General features: G+C 45.1%; 1 protein-coding gene across 13 annotated transcripts in view; it reads left to right on the plus strand.

Moving 5' to 3' along the window:
- The window catches only part of DLGAP2 (DLG associated protein 2), a 402,575-nt gene that overhangs the window by 252,125 nt on the left and 125,184 nt on the right, over window positions 1-25,266 (plus strand). The window contains exon 1 of one of the 13 annotated variants that reach the window (XM_082215478.1): window positions 23,336-23,402. The exons of 11 other annotated variants lie outside the window; for them this stretch is intronic. The gene's annotated coding sequence lies outside the window, so the exon portion shown is untranslated. Of the gene's footprint in view, window positions 1-23,335; window positions 23,483-25,266 lie in introns of those variants that run through there. One more of the 13 variants, XM_082215469.1, reaches the window with a different exon arrangement.

Here is a 25,266-nt window from a genome sequence, read left to right on the forward strand (position 1 = left end):
AGCATGAAAAACAGCCCTCCAAAGCAAATATCATAGCTGCATTATATTAAAAAATGGAGTCACTTCAGAGATTTTGATTAAAAGGGATTGGATTGGGATGCTAACTGGCACCACTCTGGATTTCCCCCTTCTTTTGGGAAATACTTATAGCAGGCATAGCTTGGCAGGTTTCTGGATGAAACATCGGCTCTGGATCCATTCCAGTCCGGTTTCCGCGCTGGTCATGGGACCGAGACGGCTCTGGTCGCCCTAACAGATGATCTCCGCAAGCAGCTGGACCGAGGCGGGTCGGGGCTGCTGATTCTTCTAGACCTGTCAGCAGTCTTCGACATGGTCGATCACGAACTCCTGGACCACCGCCTTGCCGACGTGGGGATCCAGGGCACAGTCCTTCAATGGCTGCACTTGTTTCTCTCTGGTCGGGGACAGAGGGTGGCGCTTGGGGGGGAATTGTCATCGCGCCGCTCCTTGGTGTGTGGAGTACCTCAGGGTGTGATACTCTCCCTGATGCTTTTTAACATCTTTATGTGCACCCTCGCCCAGCTTGTCCGGAGTTTTGGGCTGGGTTGCCATCAGTATGCCGATGACACCCAACTCTATCTGTTGATGGATGGCCATCCTGACTCGGCCCCAGACACACTGACCAGATGTCTGGAAGCTGTGGTTGGATGGTTACGTGGGAGCCAGTTGAAGTTAAATCCTTCGAAGACAGAGGTCCTCTAGCTGGGACGGAACGATATGGGATTGAGGGGGCAACTCCCATCTCTTGCGGGGGTGCAATTAGTGCCAGCACCGTCCGTTAAGAGTTTGGGTGTAATCTTCAATACCTCCCTCTCTATGGAGGCACAGATTACAGCTATAACAAAGGCGGCATTTTTTCATCTCCGCCAAGCTAACCAGTTGGCTCCTTATCTCTCTCGCCCCGACCTAGCCACTGTGATCCACACGACGGTCACCTCCAGACTGGATTATTGTAACTCACTCTACGTGGGGCTGCCCTTGAGACTGACCCAGAAACTCCAGCGGGTACAGAATGCCGCGGCGAGACTCCTTATGGGGTCTTCGCTGCCAGATCACATTCATCCGGTACTATACCAGCTGCACTGGCTCCCGGTGGAGTACAGGATCAGGTTTAAGGTGCTGGTTTTAACCTTGAAAGCCCTATATGGCCTAGGACCCTCGTACCTACGGGACTGCCTCTCCTGGTATGTCCCACAGAGGAACCTACGGTCTGCAAATAAAAACATCCTGAAGGTCCCAGGCCACAGAGAGGTTAGGCTGGCCTCAACTAGAGCCAGGGCTTTCTCGGCTGCGGCTCCAATCTGGTGGAAGGCTCTGTCACAAGAGACTAGGGCCCTGCAGGACCTGACATCTTCCCACAGGGCCTGCAAGACAGAGCTGTTCCACCAGGCCTTTGGTCAGGGCACAGCCTGACTCCCTCCTCTGGCAATCTGCACAGAATTTTGCTTAACGGTTGCCATCAATTTGATTTTAATTAATTTTTTATAATGAAATGTTTTTAGAAGGTTGGATTATTTGATTGTTGTTAACCGCCCTGAGCCCGGCTTTGGCTGGGGAGGTTGGCATATAAATAAAAGTTATTATTATTATTATTATTATTATTGGCAAACTCGGCCCTCCAAGTGTTTTGGGACTACAGTTCCCATCATCCCTGACCACTGGTCCTATTAGCTAGGATGGGAGTTGTAGTCCCAAAACATCTGAAGGGCCCAATTTGCCTATGTCTGACTTATAGAATCATGGAAATGTAGAATTGGGAGGGACTCTAAGAGTCATCTAGTCCAGCCCCTTGAGATGCTTGTTTCATTAATGTTATCTTACTACATTAGCTCATGTCTCAGTGACTCCAGTGTCACTGCAAATAAATCATCAATTTAACAGCATTCTGAGAGTTTATGGTAGAAAGATATATGGAGCATGATCTGGCAAAAATAGGCAGGAATCATTATATTGGAGGAGAGACTACTGTGTTTTTTAAACAGCATGCAGCACTTCAGACAACTTTGCTCTGGATCCTGGTAGGAAGCAGTTTATTTACAAATAAATGAACAAAAGCATTTCTGTTACGCCATATCATAATGTATTAGCGTGGTGCACAACAATGGGACATAAAACACCTTTAAAAATAATACAAATTATATCAGTCAGCTGCAAAGACCTATTGACAAAAGAGAATCTTCAAGAGAAGCCTGAAATGGATTTGGAAATGTATATGTTAGGGTACAATGCACACAAACACACAAAGAGAACAAATACATACAAAAATAATTTGACTTTCTGCAGAGTTTTTTAAAATTGCAGTTTGGTGTGGGAAATGAATGCAAAAAGGGGGGAAATGCAAAACTGATTTCAGAAATAGCCATGACTTAAATGTAGAAAAGTTAAATAGTAATGTGGGTTCAGGTCTGGTTATGGGACAGAATCAGCTTTTGTTGCCCTGATGACCTTTATCAATAGAAGGACAGGGAGAGTGTGACCCTCTTATTCTTACTTGGTCTTCCATCTGCTTTTGATACCATTGACCATAGTATCCTTCTGAGCTGAGTGAGTGGGATAGTTATTGGAGGCACTGTTTTACAGCAGTTCCAGTCCTGTCTCCAAAATCTGTTTCAGAGAAAAGCAGTGAGTGATCGTCTTTCCGCCCCTTTGCAGTTGTGCTGTGGTGTGCTGCTGGTTGCCACCTTGTCCCCAATTATGTGAGACGCCTGTGAACTTTATAAAGCACTGCCCATCAAATTCAGTGCCTTGAACTTAGCAGCTAATTGGCAGCCAGTGCAATTATTTCCAAAGTAGGGTAGCGTGTTGGGACTATCCTTCCCTAATGAGCTGCTGAGCTGCCATTTTTGTGCACCAGCTGCATCTTCCAGTCCGACTTTGGGGGCTGCCCAATGGGGAATACATTGCAGTAACCCAGAGCATGGACAACAGGTTACTAGCACATGGACGAGAAATGGTCATAGCTGTCTCAGCAGTTGGAGCACGGACTCCTAACCGCCTGTGACTCTAGAGACAAAAATGGATCTATGATCGCCTCCAGATTATGAACCTCCCTTTTTGGGAAGAGCTTGACCACATCTAAATCAGGCAATTGACCATTTCTGCCCTGATTCAGATGTTACAGAGAAGTAGAGCTAGGTATTACCAGCATACTATACTGATGACACCTTAAATCTCTGAGTGGCCGCTTCCAGTGGCTTCAACTGACCAAGCTATCTGAGAGTCTCACCCCTTATATCCCTGATTAACCACTGCACTGTGCAGGTGAGGGCCTCTTATCATTCTGCACAAAGTAGGAGGTCCAATTGCTCCTTTCCTTTGGAATGCTCTCTCCTTGAATATAATAATAATAATAAAATTGTATTTATATCCTGCCCTCCTCAGCTGAAGCTGGGCTCAGAGCGGCTAACAACAGTAAAATGATACAACATTCTAAAATCATTTCATTCTAAAATCAATTCAAATCAGATTAATGGCAAGCTTTGGGTTAGAGTTCTGCGAGGATTGCCAGAGGAGGGGGTCAGGATGTGCCCTGGCAAAAGGCATGGTGGAACAGCTCTGTCTTGCAGGCCCTGCGGAAAGATGTCAAGTCCCACAAGGCCCTAGTCTGTTGTGACAGAGCGTTCCACCAGATCAGAGCCACAGCTGAAAAAACCCTGGCTCTGGTTGAGGCCAGCCTAATCTCTCTGTGGCCCGGGACCTCCAAGATGTTTTTGCTTGAAGACTGTAAGGTTCTCCGTGGGACATACCAGGAGAGGCGGTCCCGTAGGTACGAGGGTCCTAGGCCGTATAGGGCTTTAAAGGTTAAAACCAGCACCTTAAACCTGATCCTGTACTCCACCGGGAGCCAGTGCAGCTGGTATAGCACTGGGTGAATGTGATCCCGCAGCGAAGACCCCATATTAGATGCGTATCCTCTCTGTTGCCTTTTGTGCACCTGTTGGGAAATGGTCATCATTCAACAAGGCTTTTAAGTTGACATGTTTCCCAGCCTGCTTCTGTATGGGAATAGGATTTATTTATTTTTAAAGATACTTTTCATATGTTTTTATTTCTTTACCACTTTTTGTAAAAAAATAAATAAGACTGCAGCCTTTGCAGCGTTCCTCAAATCTGAATGTGACTGCGCCCCCCCCCCCACAAAAAATAGATAATAGTTCTTTCCCAGGCAAGCATTATCTTCTCTGAAAGTAACCTGCGAGAATAAAGTAGTCGGGAGAGGCAAATTACCAGCTCTCTAAAGCTGTTAGAAGAGGTGATGAGAAAACATTGAAGCCTAGTCCTCCCTTGCTGTAAAGGTGGGAAAGTGAAGGTATCAAAAGGGCAGTGCTGTGGGAAAATCATAAGGCGGTACATGCCGCACAGATGAACAGCATTGTAGCAGAGGAGGTGGCTGTGGATGTGCTTGCGCATTGCTTACTGATATCTATTACATACATTGTTATGCACACATTAGAGGTATACTGCAATGGACTACTGTAATGAGCTCTACGTGGGGCTACCTTTGAAGGTGACCTGGAAACTACAACTAATCCAGAATGCGGCAGCTAGACTGGTGACTGGGGGCGGTCGCCGAGACCACATAACACCGGTCTTGAAAGACCTACATTGGCTCCCAGTACGTTTCCGAGCATAATTCTAAGTCTTGGTGCTGACCTTTAAAGCCCTAAACTGCCTCGGTTCAGTATACCTGAAGGAGCATCTCCATCCCCATTGTTCTGCCTGGACGCTGAGGTCCAGCGCCAAGGGCCTTCTGGCGGTTCCCTCACTGGGAGAAGCAAAGCTACAGGGAACCAGGCAGAGGGCCTTCTCGGTAGTGGCGCCCGCCCTGTGGAACGCCCTCCCATCAGATGTCAAAGAGATAAACAACTACCTGACATTCAGAAGACATCTGAAGGCAGCCCTGTTCAGGGAAGTTTTTAATGTGTGACGTTTTAGTGTATTTTTGGTCTTTATTGGAAGCCGCCCAGAGTGGCTGGGGAAACCCAACCAGATGGACAGGGCACTAATAAATAATAATAATAATAATAATAATAATAATAATAATAATAATAATAATTATACACCCCAGGTTTCCTAAAGGAACCAGCACATGGACAGATGCATGTAACCATGTTTATAACTGCATTTTAAAAAAACACCCTACATTTAATACTTAAATGTAGAGCTTCGTGGTGGTACTGTGTTTCATAGAATTGTAGAATTGTAGAGTTGGAAGGGACCTTGCGGGTCATCTAGTCCAACCCCCTGCAGTGCAGGTTCCTGCCACATACTGCACATGTATAATGTACACATTTTCTGTGTATAATTCTGCGTATCATTTGGTTGGGCAAAGCCTGATCTGGGTTCAAAGCACCAAATTCCATGTTTGAAATGGATTCCTCCTCTGTATTTTAGGATTGTTAGAATGGGTGTGGATTAAGATGATGTGCTAATGTTGCACAGCCAGATAAACAGCAGCAGGAAAGAAAGAGAGCAATAATTTAAGGTAAGCAGCAGTGAAAGCCACAGGTCCATGTGGGCAACAAACTCTGTTGAGGCCCAACAAGGCATAAGGCATCATCAGACATCATGGGCATAGAAAGATGAGCAGCCAGGCTGGAGAATCTAGAGCTGGAGGATGGGGGAATCAATATTTGCCTAAGATGTTGAATTTTCTATCAGTCTCACTTTTTAGGGAGTCTTCCGTAGGTCAACGTCCGATTACTTCTACATTCCGCAAAGTTTTCTTAGACTTTGGTCCAAATGACAGAGGAGATTAAATGCATCTTTACATCTAATATGCAGGGTTTTTTTTTGAAAATTCAGATTGCATCACCTAAGGCAGGACTTAGAATTCATGGGATCAGAACAAAAGGGAAGGAGCAATTTAACCCTTTTATCATCTAGTAAAGTTTAGAGGGGAAATCCTGTTTACCTATTTGGTGTCAAAAAGCCTGCAATCCCACTTAACTGGAAGTAAACCCCCACTGAGCTAAATCAGAGTTACTTCTGAGCAGGCATGCATTGCAGTTATTTTAGCGCAGGTACATGGGATAAATTCCCGTAGTAATTTATTGTGCTTTTTGTTGATGAACTGTGGCTGCACTTGCATTCAAGAATGAGTTCTGTCACACAAAATCCATGTGATGAACGACCTGGGATTTTTCTAGGCTTGCTCCTCTGATTTAATAAGTGAAGTAGAGGCAGGAATTTATTTTATTATTTTTTTAAAATGTGGATCACTGCCAATCCTGTTTAAGACTGATATGTGTTATTTAAAATGAAAGCAAGTCCCCCTCTGTATCTTGCTGACTTCCAGAATGTTTCATGAGGCCTATTGCTCTAATCACAACAGTGGTTTTTCTGAGGGACTTTTTGCTTCTAGTGGCTAAAACAATTAGACCACAGCATTTAAGTCTTTAGCTCAGTGGTTCCTAATCTTTATGTGTCTGGTTACCTCTTTTTAACCTCAGGTTTTTTTTTTTGTTTTTTTAGAAAATTGGTGTAATTTTAGGCTCCGTTAACTGAGAAACTACACAGTGACCAAAAAATCCCCAACACACCCCCTATTATGACCTCAGTAATGCTTCTGAATGAATTCACTTTTTATTTGTCACAACAGCAAACACATACATTAACCAATGCAAATGCATGGATAATAATGCTATCAATAGCATACTTTCCAACATTTCTCCATTGAAAACAAATAAGTCCTATTACAAAAAAATAACAATAATAATTTTATCATTTACACCCTGCACATCTGACTGGGTTACCGCAGCCACTCTAGGTGCCTTCCAGTATATATGAAAATGTAATAAAACATTTTTTTTAAAAAACCTTCCCTTCAGCAGTAACAACATCTCCCTGGAAGGAACACAAGGAGGGTAGGAAGGAAGTGATGGGGAAGGTGGAGGGGAGTCTGTGCAACTTGATTGCAGTCCCCCAAAGGGAAAGAAAATCATTTCACTGCAGCAAACTTTTCTGTGATACTTCCCTCCCTTCCCTCTCGCCCACATCTGCATATTTAGCTGGCAGGTAAAGGGAACCCTGACCATTAGGTCCAGTCACGGACGACTCTGGGGTTACGGTGTTCATCTCACTTTATTGACCAAGGGAGCCGGCGTACAGCTTCCAGGTCATGTGGCCAGCATGACTAAGCCGTTTCTGGCGAACCAGAGCAGCGCATGGAAACGCTGTTTACCTTCCCGCCGGAGTGGTACCTATTTATCTACTTACACTTTGATGTGCTTTCGAACTGGTAGGTGGGCAGGAGCAGGGACCGAGCAACGGGAGCTCACCTCGTTGCGGGGATTCGAACCGCCGACCTTCTGATCGGCAAGCCCTAGGCAGAAGGAGCCTTTTTAAGAGTGATGGAAGCTACTGCCACAATCACCACTGCCACCATTGCCAAGCTGTGACACATGGTCTCTTTGTGAGTGAAGACCCCTTGAGATATGTCCATGGCACCTCTGGGATCCCCACCATTACTGCTCTTGTTCAGTATCTGATCTGGGATACTGGCATTTTGGGACTGTAGTCCAAGCTTCCAGGAGTACTGCTTTTTTCATCTTCTTTCCCCATCCCTTTCCTTTTGGTTTATCTATGTACTGGCAAAAGTTTTAGTATTAAAACTAGTGTCAAGTGTTCCTGCTTCCACTCCAAAAATAAAAAAAATTAATGCTGTGAAGATGGCATGTCACCGGTATAAAAGAATAGGAATTGTCTGCCACACAGTCTTATGCAACTGGAGTGGCAATCCTAAGCATCCTTATTAGGATGAAGGTTTAGCTGAGATCTCCAGAACTTTGCATCTCCTCAAACAGGTTTAGGATCTTGCCTTGGAAAACAGTCAGTCACTGATATTTAACATTCTGTTTAGAACAATTCTCCCTGAAGCGTTAAGAAATACTTTTTAATAATCTTGAGGACATGAGAGTGCCTTTTTTATTTTTTAAAAAACCCCTTCACATTAGACTGTTCACTTTTATTTCAGTCTCCATAGAAACTGTTCAGATGTTAAGTTATTTTTGCCTTTGGAATCTTTATATATTTCGGAATTTGGACATGTGTTCAGAGAAAGAAAGTCTGTGAAATCCCAATTAAATGATGTTGCCATATGTACAGCTGGCAGGATATGAGGATGGTTTGGACTGACAAAACTTCTCAAAAGGAAGAAATGTTTCCTTCCTTCCTCTTCCTCTTCCTCTCCCCCCCCCCACTCCACCTCATGCAATGAAGCAAGGAAACGTCTTTTTCCCAATCTAACTTCTGGCTATTTGGGGACTACAACTCCCATCATCCCCACCTAGCAGGACCAGTGGTCCAGGATGATGGGAACTGTAGTTCAAAAACCACTAGATATCCAAGTTTGGGAAACACTAGACTATAAAAACCCTTGGGGATCCTTTAAACTCTACAATTCTATGATTCTATGGTCTCTCTGAGTTTCTCATTTTCCCCAATATTAAATTTAGTCCTTCTCCACATTTACATATCCATTTGTGATTTTTTTTAAAAGTCCTCATGAAAATTTGCCAGCATTTGCATGAACATTTCTCCCAAAACACACTTTTATTGGTACGCCGTTTTACCTAATATACACTTTTTGCAAAGCAATTTCCCTTAATGCAATACATTTTGGTTAGTTATTTCCACGAATATAGTACACCGTACCCTAATATATGCACACTGCCCAGATGGAGATGTGCACTGGAAAATTTAGAGAACTGAAAATTTTGGAAGATGACTGTGTTTCAGTTCAAGCACCGTTTGGGAATTGAATTTTTCCTCAATCCCTGCTTTGTCTCCCAGCTGGGGCAAAAAATAAATAAATGCTCCAATTCCAACCAAAAAACACTACATCTAATACCAAATTTGTTTCATTTTTTGTTTTTGGAGTTGAGAGATTAATTTATTCAAGAAAAATGCAAAACATTGTATGAGTGTCTACAGTTCTCCCAACTTTCACAACACTTTTCTGCTATTAGAACCGTAACAAGTGAAGCCGTCACTTTGTCCTTACAAGAAGAAAAAAAGAGCAAGTTCACTGTTCTAGTGTTATTTAACTGGAATGTGATTGAACAGTGCTCTTTTGTTGTATTTCTCTCTACTTGCCAACCTTCGCAATAATGTCACTAATATAGATGAATGAGGCCCTTCTGGCTATGCTGCAACCTGAAGAAGCTTGCTTAGCAGGAATCAGACAGAGGGTCTTTTCAGGAATGGTGCCCTTTTTGAGGAACCATCTCCCCTCTGAACTAAGGAATCAATGCCGGTTTGCAGCTTGCCGAAAGCTTATTTCTAAAATGCTTCGCTGGCTGTTGTTTTTGTTAACTCTGCTGTTGACCTAACAGCAGCTGTTTTACTCTGAATTTTGTAATAGTGTGGTTCTTCCCCCCCTTTTGTGTACAGCACCTTGTTGTTGTGTGCAAAAGGCAAAACACATCAATATTTCAGTTTCTTGTGAAATGCTCCAGCAGCTCTGGATGGATACTCATTTTGTAAAGGACAAGATTACTTCAGAGCTACTGCCTCAAATAAAAGGTAAAGGTAAAGGGACCCCTGACCATTAGGTCCAGTCGTGACCGACTCTGGGCTTGAGCGCTCATCTCGCTCTATAGACCGCGGGAGCCGGCGTTTGTCTGCAGACAGCTTCCGGGTCATGTGGCCAGCATGACTAAGCCGCTTCTGGTGAACCAGAGCAGCACACGGAAACGCCGTTTACCTTCCCGCTGGAGTGGTACCTATTTATCTACTTGCACTTTGATGTGCTTTCGAACTGCTAGGTTGGCAGGAATGGAGACTAGCTAACCCAGGCTAATATCCATGCCCATGCTATGTAAGGCTGAGGGCTGCATTTTCTAGCAGGCAACTTTCCAGTGGCCTCATGTCAGTAGTGGGTGAAGGAATGGATATGACGCTTATCTTTGTAATCCACAGTCCAGCCACACAAAGGTTGGAGGTTTCTACACATACAGCTCTCCACCTAACCAAACAAGAACATAATTACCGTTCAAAGACTCCTTCCAACCAGGCAAACGGACTGAAGGGGGATGTGTCGCAAGGTGTCAGGGAGCCAGCCAACAATAAATCACACAAGGCCTGCTCAGGGATACCAGGCCTAATGAGCTCAGCAACTCTTCTCCATAGGTCTTGCCCCAATGAAGCAGTTGTGAAGGCTGAAGGTCCCTGCCTTCCCACAGCTACCTAACTCTCCCCCCCCCCACCTCTCCATGTCCTTCTCAAGCAATCTGAGACTCTGCCAAGGCGCCTATCACTGCTCCGCCCTCTTCATACCTCTTCTGGTCCTGGGAGATGAGCAGGGAGGGGAGCTTGTTGCAGCAGGAGGGGGAGACCCCCTGGCTTCTCCACCAGCCTGGCTCATCTCTGCCTCTTGACCCCACTCCCCTCTAGCCTCTGATTCTGGACTGCTCTCTGTTATACACTCTTCCTGCTCTCTAAACCCTGTTATCCCTTCAGCTTCTGACACCTCCTTGTCCCAGTCTTCTTCCTCTGACCAATCATCATCATCCCAGGCCCAGGCCCCAGGCTTTGAACGCAGCACTGACTGGGCTCTTTTGCTGCGTGCATCGGATCACCTGCCCACCCTCCCTAATCTAGGGCTGTTGCATTTGGCATTGCTGTGCCTGTCATGGGGTCGTCTGCTTTTGGGGCAGGGGCCTGGTAGGCTGATTGGCTGGTGCCATTTGGTTTTTGCCTAATGCGTAGCAAATCGTCACAACTTGTAAGGTTGCAGTTAGGCATTGGTTAAAAAATTGGTTGGTGGAGGGGTAAGGATTGGCGGTGCCTGCCCCTCCAATGCTGCTGCAGAAAGGGAATTCCATTAAAGGAATCCAGGGGCTTGCCATTCTTTCATCCGTACCCCTGAAGGGGGCTTACGGCCGTGCAAGCCCCCGGGAGCATGCGGAGGGCAGATGAGGGTCTGGTGCCCGGCTCCATGCTCCCCCCAATATTGCTTTCCCTCACTGGCTTTTGCTGGAATCCAGAAGTCAGTTCTGTCCCTGGGCATGGGGACAGATAGTCATAACCAATGCCTAAGCAACCACTCACATTTATGTATTTTAATAAAGTTGTGACCAAAATTATGCCAAAAACCTTAAACAAAAATTATGTGTGAATTGTGAATTATTTAGGGGTGGCTTAGGGGACCTTGACACGCAACCAGCCAGCCCACAACATTGGCCAGCAAAGAGCATGGCCGGGGGGGAGGGGAGGTTTGGCCACAAGGGCCAGGTTCATGGGCTTGGAGCTGCATTTAACCTCTGGACATGAGATTCCCCCACCGCTGTCATAGGTGAAAACATACAGCATTTGCACTGGGCAGTTTTTGTACTACACAAAACACTAAAATAATTGGAATAAATAAGGGGAGGAAACCTTGCTAGATTAAGCTATTCTTTGAATCTGCCCCCCATTTTGGGGAACAAGAGGTGCATGACACTATCCCAGGCATAAAGATGACTCTGCTGAAGCAGAAAACAATGTCCTTTCTTGCTATTTCATATATGTACTCTTGCAAGAGCAGAATCACGTATAACATCTTTATAGAAAGGGACATTGCTGCTTCCCGGCTACCACATAAAAGAGCATCTAATTTCTCTTGACACATCAGCTTGCTGCTAACTAAAAACCAGCAACGTGTTTAGTCTGTGGGTAGTAAAAATCCATAGGGTTCTTTAACAGTACCTCTTCGAGGAAAGCCAGTTAAATAATGTTTAGTCATGGAGAACGACAGCATAAGAAAATAGCTTGGTTTTTTTTTAAAAGGGAGAGGTGAATGCTTCAGCAGGGTGTGCAGTACAGCCCAAGATAATGGCTTTGATTTAACATTATTCACTCGCCAGGGATAAATCTGATAGGAAAAAGTCCATAGCTCTGCACTGGGAGCCAGAATGCTTAGGATTATTTACAGTGTGGACCCTAAGTAGGTCTATGCAGAAGTAGGTCTTATTGACTCAATGGGATTTACTTCCAAAGAGATGGATCGCAGCCCAAGAGTGGAATCCAACGTCGCTCTAAGTCTCTCATTCTGTCAGCGCAATAATTTTTATTTGCACTTTCAGCACCCCGCTAAATCTGTTCTGATGGGTTCCCCCAACAATCAGGAGCAGATTCAGCGAGGGAGCAAGGCACTCGCAGAGAAGTAGGAGGGAAAGTCTCATTGCACAAGTGGTTCTGTATCGCCCCAAGCCACCCTTTTTGGTGCTATTTCCTACTTTCCAGAAAAGAAGAAAATGCTTCTCATTTATTTATCAGGCACAAAACACAGTACACACTGTAAATACTTTTTTTGGAGTGGAACTCATTAAGCTGTAGACAATAGATTTCAGCAAATGATGTGTTAAGACAGAAAATGGATGGCTTGTGAGTAGGATGTGCTTGCATTCCTTTTAGTCTTTGATTTGTAAGATGCCACTTAGTTCTGCTGGCCTAGGCCTTATAGGCAGGGCACTCTACCAAAGAAAACTGGTTACCAGTTAATTTATTAGTACTGTGAAGGTGCATGTGAGGCATTCAATGGAAATACAGTGCAATTGTTATTTACACAGAGAGAAGTCGGATCATTGATGTCTTTTTCTCAAGCTCTTGCCTTGTACCAGGGATGGGAAACAGTTTCCTCCCTGCCTGAATCTTATTCAGGAGCTCAGTATATCAGTAACATCTGGCAGTGGGGTGGGCGGATAAAATTCCCTCCCCCTCCTGTATGATATCAAGGTGGTACACATGGCCATGGCTTGGAGAAAACAAACTCAAGGGCCAAATTGAGACCTATGCCAGGCCTATGGGATAGACGTTCCCCACCCCTGCTGTAAGACTATGTCCAAACCAGCTACTTTTCCAGTACTTAAAAAGATTGACAAGTGGAGCATACATTTACATGCATATTTATTCCAAAGCAAGCCCCACTGTGCTCAGTTGGACTTGCTCCCTTGCAAATGAGTATACAGTCATACGTAAGGTTACAGACGCTTCAGGTTGCATTTTTTCAGGTTACGGATCCCCAAAACCCGGACGTGCCAGAATGGGTTACTTCTGGGTTTCGGCAGTCATGCATGCACAGAAGCGCTAAATCACACTTTGCACATGCGCAGAAGTGCTGAATGGCAACCTGTGCGTGCACAGACAACGCCATTGCCGGTTGTGAACACTGCGGGTTGCGAACGTGCATCCCGCATGGATCACATTCGCAACCCGAGCGTCCACTGTATAGGATTGTAGCAATCTCTGAAGTTTCCCCCACAAACCCTGTCCAAAACAGGTGTTTTTGGACTAAACTACAATCTATTTTTTTTAAAAAAAAATGGGTGTGAGCAGGGCTTTTTTCCAGCCAGAACTCACCGAAACTGAGTTCCACAGCGTCTTTGGTGCATTCTGGCACCTCTTTGTAGCATACCAGCAGCTGTACAGCAGCATGGCACCCAGAACTATGTGTCAATAGGCTTCAGGGTGCATGCCACTCATTACCGCCTCACCCCCCACCGCCCAAAAAAAAGAAATTGTCCATCAGTTGTCCATCAATTGTCCATTTGGGTTGTCCATCAAAAAGAAGTGGGAGTTCCTGGGTGTGGGAAACCGTAAGTGTTATATGTGATCCAGGTTGACACAAAGCTCGTATTTCCTAGTCAGCATGCAAGAAGTATCAAATAACATCAGGTGAATGAAAACCTTTATGTAGACAAGGATTGTTGTTGTTGTTGTTTTAGGTGGACAGACGGGCAGGGTGGGGGTGGGGAGCTGCTGTCTCTTTAAGAAACAGCAGTGGCTCAGCTATGCCTGTAGCAAAGAGCTCCCTCACAGCTGTCGGTGATTAAATAGAGAATTCTAGCAGAGTAGAATTGCAGCGATATGCCTGAGCCAGCAGCTTGCTTGAGTGCTGACTGTTGGAGAAGGGAGACAGCATATAAATTGAAAAGGGAAGAGGGAAGGGTAAAGCCAACGTGTAGCTTTGGGAAGGAAAGAGGCTACTTTAGGATCTGTAACCCTGAGAGAATGTGCCTTTCCTGAAAAGAACCAGATGCACACTTTATACAGGGGGGAAGACCCAAATAACACAATAGCCCATTCAGATTTACAAGCTGGAAAGTGTTGTTCTGTAGACAGACACACGCGCACACAGTGATTCATCTGTGAATTTCTTTTGGCTCGCTTTCCCTGAGCACAATGTAGTCCACCTTCACCCTGTTTTCAGTTTTGTCCCATAGTTAGCAGGTGGATGTAAGGGGATGTAAGCAATTTCTGTCCCATCCCATGTTCCTCACAGTCACGGTCAGATTTGTTTCCTTTCCACCACCGTTTGATTTCTGCTTCTACTGATGCTATTCATCCCTCTACCTGTGATGGCCTGAAAAGGTAAAGGGACCTTGACCGTTAGGTCCAGTCGTGGACGACTCTGGGGTTGCAGTGCTCATCTCGCTTTATTGGCCGAGGGAGCTGGTGTACAGCTTCTGGGTCATGTGGCCAGCATGACTAAGCCACTTCTGGTGAACCAGAGCAGCGCACGGAAACGGCATTTACCTTCCTGCCAGGGCTGTACCTATTTATCTACTTGCACTTTGACGTGCTTTCGAACTGCTAGGTTGGCAGGAGCAGGGACCGAGCAACGGGAGCTCACCTTGTCGCGGGGATTCGAACTGCCAACCTTCTGATCGGCAAGCCCTAGGCTCAGTGGTTTAGACCACAGCGCCTTCCGCGTCCCACTGATGGCCTGAAAGTCACCAAATTAATTATATAATTAATTTCATCCCCTTTCCAAGGAAGGGAAACGTCAAAAACAGGGCAGAAAATCACTTCGTTATTTATGTAACGTTTCATGATGTTAAAAATAAATTAAAACGATTGCAAATATCACTCGTATCCACTTGTGTGATCTCTGTACCTGACTTATGATGGATGCGTGAATTATGGCAACTACCTCTCCCCATTTCCATTTTCCAATGGGATTCTCTGACATGTCTGGCGGGTAGGGAAGCAACCAGAAGGAGGAAAGCTGAAGGTTATTGTGTTTCAAAGAGAAAGGCAGGATCTCAGAAATGTGATCACACAGCCCTCTTGGAAACAAGCTTATGATAATAACTTAGGTAATAATAATGAACCTTGAAACAAGGGTAGATGTATGAGTGCAATTGCCAAGAACTGTAGAAAGCAAGTGGAGGCAAGGAGACCCTGCTCTTTTGCCAGTGATTTCATAACTGGATGTGCAGCAGGTGTACTTGGGAGCATTTTATTTTGACCCTTTAATATGTTTTTTTAAGAAATAACTGGTACGTTTTATATATACTACTGTGCCACAATTTCTCCCTCTCCACTGCTATTCTGCATTGATAAATCCTTTTGTATTCTTTATTTATTTATCTAATTTCTTTTATACATACATACTGCCTTACACCTGACGATCATTTCGCTGTATATAAAAAAGACAAAAATGTATAATAATAAATTTTATTTATACTAATTTTTTTTTATTTCTACCCCACCCTTCCCAGTTCAAAAACCAGGCTCAGGGCAGCTAACAACAAATTTAAAACACTTAATTGTAAAAGCAGCATAAAATGCAGTATTAAAACATGAATAACAATAAAATTCAAAGTTCAGAAATCAATTTAGGGGAAATCCATCTAATAAGCATTAGATAATCACCAGGGCTAGCTGGCTGAATTAGTCCTACTTGGGCCAGCGAGGAGGCCAGGGGAGAATTAGTTGTGGGGTCTCAGAGTGGGTAATCTTCATAAAAGGGGAGGGGGAGGGAAGAGAAAGGAAATAAAAGATCAGGCTGAAATCAAATTAAAGGCCAGGCGGAATAGCTCTGTCTTACAGGCCCAGCAGAAAGAGGTTAAATCCTGAAGCATAATAACAAACAAAGCAGTAACAATGTTTTACATTATGACAACCTAAAATATGAAAAGGAGTGCCTGTAAAACAAATGGTCTGGGCTATCTAGTTCAATATTCTGCTTTGTTGTTGTTGTTTAGTCGTTTAGTCGTGTCCGACTCTTCGTGACCCCTTGGACCAGAGCACACCAGGCACTCCTGTTTCCACTGCCCTCCACAGTATGGTCAAACTCATGCTGGTAGCTTCGAGAACACTGTCCAACCATCTCGTCCTCTGTCGTCCCCTTCTCCTTGTGCCCTCCATCTTTCCCAACATCAGGGTCTTTTCCAGGGAGTCTTCTCTTCTCATGAGGTGGCCAAAGTATTGGAGCCTCAGCTTCAGGATCTGTCCTTCCAGTGAGCACTCAGGGCTGATTTCCTTAAGAATGGAGAGGTTTGATCTTCTTGCAGTCCATGGGACTCTCAAGACTCACCTCCAGCACCATAATCCAAAAGCATCAATTCTTCAGCTCTCACTTCCATACATCACTGGCAAGGTGATGTCTCTGCTTTTTAAGATGCTGTCTAGGTTTGTCATTGCTTTTCTCCCAGGAAGCAGGTGTGTTAATTACATGGCTGCTGTCATCATCTGCAGTGATCATGGAGCCCAAGAAAGTAAAAAGCACAGGGCACAATATAGGGGGGAACCCTTTCCACTGGGTGGGCTGGTGGTGGATGAGGTAGAGCTGCCCGGCTGCTGATCTCCACTGATATCTGCCTGCAGAATTACGCCAACATCATTCTGTCAGTGCAGAGTTCTTTTTCTGTTGCCATTTAGGCAAGTGGAAATGCTTGCCAGTGGGACCCCATCAATGGAAGCCATCAGAGTGTCCCCAGTTGGTGCATCCCATCGGCAGAGAGAGGCTGAGCTTGCCCACAATATGTTGCGTCCCAAGTTGCCTCCACTGCTGTCACTTGGGCCTTTCACCCTGACTGCCATGCACAGAGAGGCTGCAAGCGCACCAGGGGACCCTTTCGCTCCATTAAGGCTCACCAGGCTGAAGGTGAGCTTAGAGCTGCAGCCTTCATTCCAATTGTGGATGTTTCCACTATATTTGCTTCCTCTCTGCCTGGCAGATCAGCTGAGCGCAGCACATTTAAAAAAAAACATTTGATGTCTTTGTTCAGTGGGATTTCTCTGAAGCCACTTTCCTGCGACTGAATCCTGTGTCATCAGAAACGCGCCGCTCTGCTTTTCACCTGTCAGTTTGTGACAAAAAGCTTTTGTTCACTCTGTAGCCCTTCGCTTTGGTAGAAGAGACAGAACTGCAGCAATGATAGTAGTTAAGGTACTATTTCCTTGCCTTCTGGGACCCTTAAGAACCATTGTGCTGTGAACTGTGAAACTGACCATCTCTGCCTCAGAGACCTTGTTACACGGCTAAATGAGGCAGTTAGGGGGGCCTTGTATCCTACTATACAAGTGGCAGCTCTCTGTTTTGAACGGCTGTTGGAGGGCAGTCCTCTGTTTGAAGGTGCCCTCTGATTGAGGGGCTGCCTGGTCAAGAAAAAGAAAAAGGGGGATCGGGAGGGGCCTTGTGGTTGTTCATCCACAATGAACACCTGGACAGGAGACTGTGCAGGTATTCAGGCTGCCTAGTCAGCTTCCCCCACTCTGGAGATACTTGGTGTATTTTCATTTAAATATTTGTAATTATTCCTAAATTTGTACCCACACCTTCTGTACTGTGGCTAGCAAGGCTCTTCCTGTCCAAACGCAGTTGCAGCTGCCCAACCAAAAATTAGGTAAAGGTAAAGGTACCCCTGCCCGTACGGGCCAGTCTTGCCAGACTCTAGGGTTGTGCGCTCATCTCACTCTAGAGGCCGGGAGCCAGCGCTGTCCGAAGACACTTCCGGGTCACGTGGCCAGTGTGACAAGCTGCATCTGGTGAGCCAGCGCAGCACACGGAACGCCGTTTACCTTCCCGCTGGTAAGCGGTCCCTATTTATCTACTTGCACCCAGGAGTGCTTTTGAACTGCTAGGTTGGCAGGCGCTGGGACCGAACGACGGGAGCGTACCCCGCCGCGGGGATTCGAACCGCCGACCATGTGATCGGCAAGTCCTAGGTGCTGAGGCTTTTACCCACAGCGCCTAAACCCTGATGCTACTCAAATGTAAATTTTGTGGCGTTTAACTGAAAAGAAGACTAAGTGGACTAAGAGAATGACTGTTTGAATAATCTGCAAATAATACTGAGTAATCTATTAATTTGGTCAGAGATTTGGTGCCTGGCTATAAACTTGATTTGGTCTATGCCATGTGGGGTATTATTTTGCTGTTTTGCTGCATATAAGTTGGAATGGATAAGTCTATTTCCAGTCAGTAGGATTTTGAGTCATTTGTAAATCTGTTCCATCCCATTTCCCCATTAATCTGTGTGTGTGTGTGTGTGAGAGAGAGAGAGAGAGAGAGAGAGAGAGAGAGTGACACACACACATACCATATATATATATATATATATATATATATATATATATATATATATATATATTTGCTTTCGTAGATTTTCACGGGTACAGGAATGCAGGTTTTGGTGTCTTCGGGTGTCTTCCCGTGTAAGAGTCGGGGTGTCTGTGCGACGTTTCGACGAGGTCTCACTCGTCATCTTCAGGCTGGTGCTTTCGGCTTCTTGTTACTGGAACAGAGCAGAGTCTGGTGTTTGAGTTCCTATAAATACTGTTGAGGGGTGTGGTGTATAGCCTCCAACGTTCTGGGCAGAGAGGAAGTTCCTAGATTAGTGTGCCTTTTCTTCTTTTGTTCCTTAATTACTTGAGGGATATCTTGGGTGATTTCATGAGTGATATTCTGAATACCACTGGGTGGGTCATTAAGTGTAGATTAGTTGCTAAAGCTTTCGTGTCTTGACCTCTTGAGCTTGTGAAGAGTTTTTTCTGAGAAGATGGCTGTGCTGCATTTAGTTGTGCTCTGGCTTGGCTTCGTGTATAGGGGCGAGCTGTGGTTTTGTGCCTTGTGCCAGCCAGATCTGTGTAGGGATTGCAGGGGGGTGCAGCATCCAGAGGTGCCACTATAGTTTGGCTACTGGATGGAGTCTGTAATATGTCTGTGGCGAGGGTCTGGGTTTGGGTCTGGTGTGGTTGATTGGTGACGGCGTTCTGTGTGCCTCTGGTTCTGGTGTCGGTTTTTGTGGGGAGGGCTAATTTCCAGATGTCTGGCAGGCGGGACGTGTCGTCACGCTTGTTCATGTTGTGAGGGTGTTTCTCTATCTCGATGGCTTCCATGATTATTCTACACTTAATGACCCACCCAGTGGTATTCAGAATATCACTCATGAAATCACCCAAGATATCCCTCAAGTAATTAAGGAACAAAAGAAGAAAAGGCACACTAATCTAGGAACTTCCTCTCTGCCCAGAACGTTGGAGGCTATAGACACCAAAACCTGCATATATATATATATATATATATATATAGTCTGCAAAAATTTCAGTTAAATATAGATTTTCTCACAAAATGCATATTTCAATACCTATTATCTCAATGTGTACATTTCTACATGTATAATCTCCCTTTAATACATTTTGTTACTTTTTTGTGTTGGGACCTGTATTGTAAAATTCAGAGAAGTGTGGAATCTGTTGTATTATTACATCTCGGTCCTCACCTCAGTCCAGGAAGCATGGACCAGATCACTGTGCCTCAGAATTCAAAGAAATTAAATTCCACAAGCATCCCTAGATGTGAGCCTGTGATCTGATAAGTGTCTTTTACACAGGCTGTACTGCTGCATGATGTACTCTTTCCAATAAGAGGTACATTCAAAATATGACTGAGTTTTTCTCATGGTCCTGTGGAGGCTTTGATCCAAATTGATTTTCAGCTAGGAGCCAATGTGCACCAGGTTTCTAAAAGAAGAGCCTGAAGCACACCCAAAAGCAGCTACAAAAAACACACACAGGACCTCCATCAGGAAGTGGCATTGGTCCTGCTGTTCATGCCTGAGAAGGGCAGGGAAGCTGTCAGAGCTGGGTTTTAGCAAAAGATCGGACTATACTTAGTTGCTTCATTGTTGTGGTATAGGGGTTATTTGGCTAATGTTTCTGCAGACAGAGAGCACTGATATGAGGTTATTGTGTGATCCGTGCTGAGTGCTCTGTTAAACTTGCTAATGTTGAAAGGCCTCTATTTTGGCTTTAAAAATTAGGTTTTTATGAATTATAAACAAAGCAGCACCAGCAGAGTTCTACTGGCACTTCCATTTCCTCTCCTTCAAAAGTCTTCTCCAGAGGGTTGCCAACCCTCGGGGGGGGGGGGGCTGACTGCAGGGGAGAGAAGGAGAGAAGAGGAGAGGAGAAATGTCTGTTCTGCTCATGCAAGTCCCTTGTCCTAGTGGAACAGCAGTGCCTTGTTTTCAGTAACATAACTCAATGTGGCAGGAGTTTCCCATGTATGTTTTACACAGCTCAGGGAGTTAGCCAGTAACATTTTGCGGGGCGGGTGGAGCTGGTCTTCCACAATGATGATTGGAGGAGGAGCGGAAATGGCCATGTTGCTTCGTTCCTGCCACTCCACTGCCAGCTACGTTGGCACAAACCCACCAGGTAATAAAACGGCATGGCAACTGGCAATGCAGCGCAATGGAATAGAACTGGCATTGCTATTTCCACTGCTTGCACACCCTTGTTTTTATAATTGTAGCTTTTGTGGGTTTTACAGAAATCGGGTCCTCCCTTAAAGAGGTGAGACCTGGAAAACCGACACCCTGTGTTGTGTGCAGGTACGATTGGTCAGCCACAACACCCGATTGGTAGGTCCCTTGTAGCCGGGTGCAATCTGGCCAATGGGACGCAGTCCAAACGGTTCAAGGAACCTATTTATGCCCATGCATGTGACCCAGAGCTTCCTCTTTCGGCACGTGCATTCGGAACACCCGCCCACCTCTCCCTACTTTTAGGGCTTTGCGCTTGACCTTGCTATGCTGTTGTGTGTCGTCTGTCATTGAGACGGGGCATGGCAGGAATTTTCCCCACTTGGCTGATTTGCTGTTGCCATATGGGTTTCGCCTGCCGTGTAGCAAAGCGTCACAACTTGTAAGGTTGCGGATAGGCTGTGGTTCAGGTGATAGGGATGGCAGAACGGTCTTGCCATCCCTATGTGAAGGGTATTCCATTAAAGGAATCCAGGGACTTGATGGTTTGGTCAACCCCTGAGAGGGGGTTGTGCCCGTGCCTGAGTCCAGGGGGACATTTGGGTGGTGGAGATAGCCCGCTCCCGGCTTTCCGCTTATCCAGGTGTTCACCCTTGGCTGATCTATGCTGGAACCTTTGGTCGAACCAGAGCCTATGCAACCAGTTACTTTCTGTAATCAATAAAGTTGTGGCCTAAATTCTTCCAAAAACCAAAACCAAAATTTTGAGTCAAGTGTGAATTTATTTACGGGGGAGGTTTCTGGGTCTGAACACGCAAACAGGTGACTCTGTAACAAATCTTGTTGTCTTAATTTTGTCCCTCAGATGTTCCTGGAGCCTGTTTATTCTTACAATTTGGGCCAGATTTGCACACATGTGCTGTCTTAAAATGCATGACTGAAGTGATGGAAAAGGAGGTAGAAGGTTCCTCCAAGCCAGGGTCAGGGAACCTAATGCTTGGAGGCTTCTCTGCCTAGCCCTTGGGACTCTGCCTAGGCCACACCCTTGTCTAGGCCACACCCATCACCCACCCTGCTGCACATGCTCCTCAGGTTCTTTCTCCTGACTTGGATATGTCCTTGAGCTTTGACAATGTCTCTTGCTTGCCTGAATGGAGAAATGAGGAGTATGTAGAAGCTCTTAGCCTTTGGATGATTGGAATTTAGCCTCCTGTGCAAAGGTAAGAGTCCCGTCCATTGCTCTGCCCATCATCACTGGCATGTGGTTCCCCAGAATGTTCTTCATGTGGGACTGTGGTCCTTAGGCTGTAACAGGTTTCCCAGCCCTGCTCTAAGCTGTCCCTGATAGTATGAGCAAATGAAGCTGGGTTGCTTCCTTCCATCTCCCATTCAGCCTCTGCCAGTCAGCGGCAGCAGATTTTAGCCAGACCAAAGAACATGCCATAAACCTGGGAGGAAGCATCAGTGTATTCCAGCAAGTCATCCTCTTCTTTTCCCCTTATGCTATGCAGGGGAACAGCAACGCCATGCAAAAACCTGCAACTAGCACATGGAATGGAAAAGACCACACAGATCCCTTCAAAAAGTGTGCAGCTTGGAATACTTTGATAGATTTGCTCTGTGATCATGGTGCTGGTCTGTAATTAAAGGAATAGAAAGTAGCAATTTTTATGATGCAATTGCAGATTTCACTATTTAACAATTAACATTAGATGCTTTATACGTATCCTTCTTGAATCTTACCTCTGCCATATAGTCTTAAAATTACTGTAATTTGGCAAGTGATTAGCAGTGAACTGGTTCCTGTTATTGCTCTACATACATGACTTTTATTTCTATTCCTTAACCCTGTTAATATCCACCTTGTTTGGGTGTTAAGTAGAGTGAACACTTCATGCTTCCTCTTTGACACATCCTTAATGTGGGTCATACTACTCTTTGTTAGCACGTGAGTTCAGCTTTTGCAACTTTTTAAGGCGTTGGATGGCAGCAGAAACTTTTGGATTTTGAAATGTGATTTGGAAGTATATGCTTTTCACATCTGCATCCACGATGAATGCATTCTGATAAGGCCACACTGATTTCAATTTTCTGAAGGCGCTTAGTTCCCTATGAAGTTTACTGGTAACTATGAGACTTCCTGGTAAATCCGAACATTTCATGTGCTGGAACACTGCAGATTAGCTACTTCCCCATCTCACCTTCCAACATAGCTTCCTGTGAATGGAACCCTGCTCATGGAATATCTACATGCAACCCATATATATATATCGTGTGTGTGTGTGTGTAACAGAGAGAGAGAGGGAGGGAGAGAGAGAGAGAGAGAGCCTGTAGAAATCTGGAGAGATGCTGCATGATCTTGAAATCCCAAATTGCAATAAACGAAGCCTGTGCCTTTAAAATATCAGACATGGAGCAAATTTAGGGGTGGCCTTATATTGTGTTAAAAATCTTGGGTAAATTTAATGTAGGAGGAGCTTTTATTATACTGCGTTGGACATTTTAGTCTTAACACTCCCAAGTCAGTATCTTATTCACAAAGAATTAGAAGGAATAGAGCTGGGCGGAAGAAGGAAAAATATGTGGTTTCTTACCTCTAGTCTCTCTCTCTCTCTCTCTCTCTCTCTCTCTCTCTCTCTCTCTCTCTCTCTCTCCCCTTCTCTTTAAGTTACCAATTATTGTAGTCCCTGATTGGCAGTTGCTTATTTCCTACCAAGTTGTACAGCTGCTGTGTTTTTGCAGTTCTCTGCCATTCAACTCAAAATAAAGAAAACTTCGCAGTTTCTCCATGGCAACCATTCCATCACTTGATTCTTGTTCTATTTCCAAGGTGCCTGAAAGGCTCCTCACAAGGGGGAGGAAACAAGCTCTAAGCAGGGTTTGAGAAAGTGAGGGTGGTGAAAGGTGTGATGGAATTTAGAAAATATTTCCGGTCTGCTACTTGGAGTGGTCCTGACCTTCCCTCTCTTCAGGAACACTTTCTGGTAGATGGGGTTTGTCTGAGGTTGGCATTCATGTAGGGATGATTCAGCCCTCCCACCCAGGAGCAGGTAGACAGACAGTTAATTGTGGAAAGTATTTTTTTAAAGAATATATACAGAAGTGGGGATAGGGGGCGGCATTTGAGTGTGGTTTGCGAGGGTGGCAGAGAAAAAGAGGGCTGAGTGGCTACTTCTGTAATACACAAATTCACAGAAAAGCTTTTTGCAGTGGTTTTTCCAGCAGAGCTTGTAAAGATCTTATAGTTAATATTGGCAAACACTTAGTGATTAGGGACACACTTACGTTGGGGATATGTGTATGTATGTGTGTGAGAATATGTGTACATTGGATTTCAAACAGAGGACAGGCTTGTCGTCTTTTCGGTAATTTTGCTTTGCATTCTCTGTTGATTTTAGGGTGCTTCTCTTTCGTGTACAGTGGTACCTCTGGTTATGTACTTAATTTGTTCTGGAGGTCCGTTCTTAACCTGAAACTGTTCTTAACCTGAAGCACCACTTTAGCTAATGGGGCCTCCTGCTGCTGCCATGCCGCTGGAGCACAATTTCTGTTCTCATCCTGAAGCAAAGTTCTTAACCTGAAGCACTATTTCTGGGTTAGCAGAGTCTGTAACCTGAAGCGTATGTAACCTGAAGTGTATGTAACCCGAGGTACCACTGTACTGTAGTTTTCCGTCTATAGGACGCCCCCATGTATAAGACGGGAGGACTCCGATTTAAGAAAATGGGGCGGGGAGAGATGGCACAGAGTTGTTGAGCTTTTATGGGGGCTGGAATGGCTGAATATTGCTCACCCACCACTGGCGATAGCACGCATCGCCGAAGACCCGCAGCCGCCAATCAACCGCGCTATTGCCACAGAGGCAGCCAATCGCAAGCAGCCCTTCACACAGCCACCAATCACCTGCCCTGTCGCCACAGAAAATCTCCTGCTCGTGGCTGCAACCAATTGCCCAACCCCCCTCTGCACTACCCATGTATAAAGACAAGGGCAAATTTTAAAGCTAATTTTTAATATGGTATTTACCCTGCATTATTTCCATCAGGTTGCCTGCACACAATAACCTTTAAAGCACATTCAGAGCTCCCTCAAAGAATTCAGGGCATTGTAGCTTGCTCCTCACAGAGTTCCCAGCAAGCCTTAACAAACCACAGTTCCCAGAATGCATTGGGGGGAGTGCTTTGAATTTGCTTTGAAGGTATAGAGTGTATAGACACAGCGTCAGTTAAAAAATATTCTCTGTTCTTAGGGAAGGACTGAGCGACTAATTCCACCCTGTTCCACTTTCACTGGCACACAGTCACTGATTGGTTCTGTGCCATTGTGTGCGTGCTGTTCACTTTTTGTGTAAAATCTCTTAAGTTCTGTATGTTGTTTAGTCATCTTAGTCGTGTTCGACTCTCCGTGATGCCATGAACCAGAGCATGCCTTGGAAACTCTCACTTTCTTCTCAAAGCTTCTCCTTTTTTATGTCCATGGAGTTTTCTTGGCAAAATACTGGAGTGGTTTGCCAGTTCCTTCTCCAGGTGGATCACATTTAGTCTAAACTCTTGGCTATGACCTGTCCATCTTGGGTGGCCCTGCACGGCATAGCTCATAGCTTCTCTGAGGTATTCAAGCCCCTTCACCGCGACAAGGCAGTGATGCATGAAGGGGAAGTTCTGTATATATCCCAGAAAAAGGAAGAGAGAGAGAGAGAGAGAGAATGTGTGTGTGTGTGTGTGTGTGTGTGTGTGTGTGTGTGTGTGTAGGGAACTTTTTCATTTCC

This window comes from Podarcis vaucheri (genome assembly GCF_965113315.1).
Source record: "Podarcis vaucheri genome assembly, chromosome: 3".
In the NCBI taxonomy this organism is placed as follows: domain Eukaryota; kingdom Metazoa; phylum Chordata; class Lepidosauria; order Squamata; family Lacertidae; genus Podarcis; species Podarcis vaucheri.